General features: G+C 34.8%; 1 protein-coding gene across 2 annotated transcripts in view; it reads left to right on the forward strand.

The window, feature by feature from the left end:
- LOC138000820 (tyrosine-protein kinase BTK-like) overlaps positions 1 to 5,000 on the forward strand; it is a 173,915-nt gene that overhangs the window by 94,935 nt on the left and 73,980 nt on the right. The window lies entirely within an intron of this gene.

Here is a 5,000-nt window from a genome sequence, read left to right on the forward strand (position 1 = left end):
TCAGTGTGAACACTGCAATTTCTTCTTATTATTTATTATAGGCCAGGTTGGTTGGCATGGCTTAGCTCCTTTTGTGTGTGAGAAACGTTATTTTAAATGATTGGTTAAAGGTGTAGTAAAAAGTAAACATGCAGCATTTCTGATGTCATTAGAGCCCCTAAGAAAAATAGACATTCTCTTTGGAATTTATGTTCAGGGATAGGCCTTACAGAGAATAAGCCCTGAAGAGGGTTTCCTTTTCTAGACGTTTAGTGTTGTTTAGAAGTGATTAAAAATAGTTTTGTTAATTGTTGAAGTGGATATTCAGCTTATGGTTAGATGCATTGCATCAGCTGTGTGGAAATGGATTACACTGCTACATTCGTCAGATAGTCTTTGAAAAGAATCCATTTATATTTATATTAAATTTTTCATTTATTTCTTTAATTATTTATTTACAGTTACCATTCATTACATTGCTGTTTTAATTACACTACTATAACTACACAAACACCTACTTACAGAACATGTACTTACACAACTGTTACACCACAAAATAATTCCGCCTACTTACAGAACAATTAACTGCGCATTCACTGCAGTGCTTACCAACATATACCTAGTACACGATAAAAATCAGTAAAAATTTATTTTCTTATGATTTTCCATTTCTTTTTCTTTTCTTTTCTTAGCGATATAACGTTCAATATGTTCTATGTGTTTCAGTTTAGCAATGAATTGAGATAACAGAGGCTTCGATTTACTTAATCGACTCGAATAAATTACCTCCTTGTCAATAATAAGACTAGGGTTAAGAAAAGTCCAATATGGACATTCGTTCATATAACCTAACATGATGATGCTATCCTTTAACTCAGTGATTGTAATGTTCAATTCATTCAACCAAGAAACAATTAACATCCAAAAATGTTTGCTGAATTGACAAATACTCGAGGGATTCTTCATACTCACGCAAAACATACACAATGAAGTTTGTTGGTATATACAATGCAATTAAGCATTTTATATTGAAAAATTCGTGTTCTTGTATCTTAAGTCACTTTGTGTAGAATTAAATTAATCTGTTTCCAGTTAAAACCCTGGTCGTTGTATGTGTAGTTGTATTTTAGTCTGGCAATGGGGTGTACACGTATATCCAGTATAGCTTTTTACTAGTAAGCTGAATCAGGTTGATATCCCCAGTCTAAAAGTGGAAAGTAAATTCTGTGAAATCTGTAGAATCCGAATCTGGGATTTGAGAGCAATATGTAATTTCCAAATTTAACAAGGCCCTCCATGATTCCGGGGGTGCTTTTTAAAGTCCTAATATCACACGATAATTGTTTAAATTAAGGCCTTTTTCTATAAAGAAATTGCAAGGTTTTAATTTACCGTGCGGAAGGAGGATGTCCTTATTTTTGAGCTTCCAACCATAAATGGTTGTCATCGATACAAATATATTTATTATTCCACAGTATCTGTTCCATAATGTGGTCGCGCGAAGATGGTTGTTTCTCATTAACTATAGGCCAAGCTTCGAAACACTTGTGATAGAACTTTGGAAGGGATTTAGGTAGGTCAGCAACGTCATAATTGCAATGAAGAAGGAATTTATCCCCTCAATTATTAAGATGGTGCGAGAGGATTAATTTCCATGGACTGTAATAATTCTCAATAAACTTTAAGGCACATGATTCTTTGAGTTTTTATAGTAGATTCCAAACGGGGCATTTGAAGTTCGCTATCAGTATAGTCACTAATCAGTGTGAGACGTTTGATCTTATCTTTACCTATCCATAAAAAATTAAACAATACTGTGTTAAGTTTTTTTTTTAAATTTATCAAAGATTAGTATGGAAGCCCAGAACAACAGTTTTGGCATCACAAATGTTTTAATAATTTGAATCTTACCAAAGACTGTAAGGTTTCTTCATTGCCAGTTATTTAAAGTTTTCTTTAAAGATTTTAGTGTAGCATCGAAATTAAATTCGTTTTTCAGACGTGAATTGTAGGTAAAATATATTCCTAGAATTTTCATAGGCTTGTTGACCATTTTTTATACTCAAGTTTTCATTACAGCTGTGGCTGCTACCAAGCCAATAAGCTTCCGTTTTGTCTTTGTTTAGTTACAAGCCAGAACACCCTTCGAATGCATCTAGAGTACTAAGCAGGTGTTCTAGGGAGCCTTTGTCATGTAAAATGCCTTTAATACAAGAATCGTTTCGAATGGACCATTTCCGAGTTCATGTCTGCCTCCTCTTCAAAGCGGGTCGAAGTGCGAAGTTTTTCTTATGAAAATTAGTTTTCATTCATATGTAAAGTAGAACTAATTACCATCATAAAAACTTCGCACTTGGACTCGCTTTGAAGAGGAGGCGGACATTAACTCAGAAATGGCCTATTTTGATTAGAAGAAGTTCCAAAGCTAAGAGGTATGGCGACAACAGGTCTCCTTGTCTAGCACCTCTTTCGACTTTAAACAGTGGTGACAAGAAACCACTGTTTGTGAGACAACTTGCTATGTTGGAGTAAAAAACCGAGACCCAATTAATAAAGGAATCACCAAAATTAAAGGACCTTAAGGCATTCGATAAGAAACTCCAACTTACAGAGTTGAATGCTTTTTCAAAGTCATTGCGAACATTAAACCCAGTTCTTGGTTAATCCTCCAATCTCAAAGCCAGAGCTTTCGAAGCAATTTTTGTGTCAACATTTAATAAAGAAATGGTTCGCCAGTTCTTGATGTACAGTGTAACGTCAATCTTTTCCTTATTGTTGCCTGTTTTTGCGAGTTAGATAGTTCACCATGTATATAGGAATAATTCAAGGAGTTGGTCATTAGATGGCCAAACAGACTCCAAAATTTCTTGTAGAATTCAGGTGTTAAGCCATCGTTTCCAGGTGTTTTACCATTCAGGAATTTCGACAGAGCATTAAAACACTTGTTGTTTGGCAAAAGTCCTTCGCATAGATTAAAATGCTGAATTTCCCCCAATTTCGGAATATCATCACCATTTTAAAAATCTTGAAAAGCATCAGTCACAGTCCCCTGATTCACAGTTTTTGTAGAGTGTTGTATAGAAATCTCCGAGTTCTTTCATTATCGATTTAGATAGACTTCAGAACGAGTTTTTCATCAGCATTAATAAGATGGCGAACTGATATTCTCTTGGTTTTACTGGTTTCTAGGTTTAAAAAATATTTTGAATTTTTCTCTCCTTGCTCATATCAGTTAATTTGCTCTTGATCTTATTATTTTACCCTGAATGATGTAATCATATAACGCTTCATACTTACTCCCGTCCAGCTTTGTAATGTTCTCTTCAAATGGATTATTGTTAAAGTTTTCCTCACATAATTTTTAAGATTTCTTCTGATCGCAGAAGCTGCTGAAGCTGCGCTTTACGATTCTTAGCAATCACTTTGCTGTATTTAATAGTTGTTTGCCTAATTCTATATTTAGTTAGGTCCCACAATACTCTTTTATCATTGACTTCAGAAAATTTGATGATCTATTGTGGATACTCTGACTGAACTAGCTGTATGTAATTGACATCATCCAGACTGGAATTGAACTTCCAATAAGATGGTCCAAATGGTTGATCTTTGATGCTATCAACAGACAAACTGATTGCAGAGTGGTCGGTTTTGATAGCTTGAGTAATTTCTGCTTTGTTGATGTTGTCTTGTATATCGTCACTTATGAGGCAAAAGTCGATACGACGTTGTATAATAGGATTTCTTTTTCCCCAGGTAAACTGCCTTTTATCAGTATTTCGTAGTTTCCAAATATCGATAAGATTATATTCAAGCATGATATCTTGGATATTTCTTGCGGTAGATTTTGTTTCAATTTGGCTTCCAGAATTATTGAACTCTCTGCCAATGGTGACGCTACGTTCTGTATCAAAATTAGCACTTTGAACAACAGATGATATCTTGAAAAAAGACTCTTTCTTCATTTAGTTTGGTCAGAGCATATAAATTTAGCAGCAGGAATGGCGATTCTTGAATGGTCATTTCCAATAATATGTATCAGCCTTTATCATCTTTAACAGTATTTTTTATTTCTTACTGAAGTTGCATGCTAATAAGGGCAAGCACTCCTCTGCTATGATTTGAAGCGTGACTAAAAGTCATTTCTCCACGCCATTGAAATTTCCAATCGTTTATGATCTCGGGTGTGGTATACGTATCTTGAAGAAACGTTACATCCGATTTTTGTTTTTCAATCCATGTGAATATGGATTTACTTTTATGAGCATTAAGTGACATAATCTTGAGATTAAACTCTCCTATGTTTTTGTTTTTGGTATTACTGAAACTTCAGACAGGTGGTAGACTGGTAGTGAACGAGTAAAAAACGTTTCTGTTGTAACTATTGTCTATGATAATTAGCTGATGATTGTACGACTGCAGCGAAGCTGATAATTATGTAGGTTACATACACACACATGATTACAACACGAGCAAATGAAAGAGACTGAGAATACTGCACTTACTGATTGCCCCAAAGCGAATTGGAAGGGCGTCCTTACGCCTCCCGAGAATATCATTCCCTGCATGACATTTAGGGGCTCCTTCATCACAACATAAATCCTGCATTAGAAATACCAACTCAATAATGCGGTGCGTGGTAATTTACGCATACAAGAGAAGAAAAAAGCGATTAGCATAAACTTGTTTGAAGGCAAAGAGCAAAAAAAACTAAATAAAGAAGATAATGTTTATAATTTCTCATGACATGGAATAAACTTCCCATTGACATAAAGCTTGTCATGGAATTTCTTACTGAAGTATACATTATAGCCTCTAGCCTTAGAATCTTTAAAATTTTTGCTTTGCAACTTTCTTAACTTGTAGATTTCTTTGGGAATATCTTCAAACACACTGACGTCTTTATCATTTAACGTTTTCCTAGCTTGATGTAGAACCATTTCGCGATCAGCATAACATAAAACTCTTACAATTACTGGGGGAGGACCATGCTGTCGCGCAGGTTTCAAGAGTCTCAATTCTTT

This window comes from Montipora foliosa, chromosome 4, assembly GCF_036669935.1.
Source record: "Montipora foliosa isolate CH-2021 chromosome 4, ASM3666993v2, whole genome shotgun sequence".
Taxonomy (NCBI): domain Eukaryota; kingdom Metazoa; phylum Cnidaria; class Anthozoa; order Scleractinia; family Acroporidae; genus Montipora; species Montipora foliosa.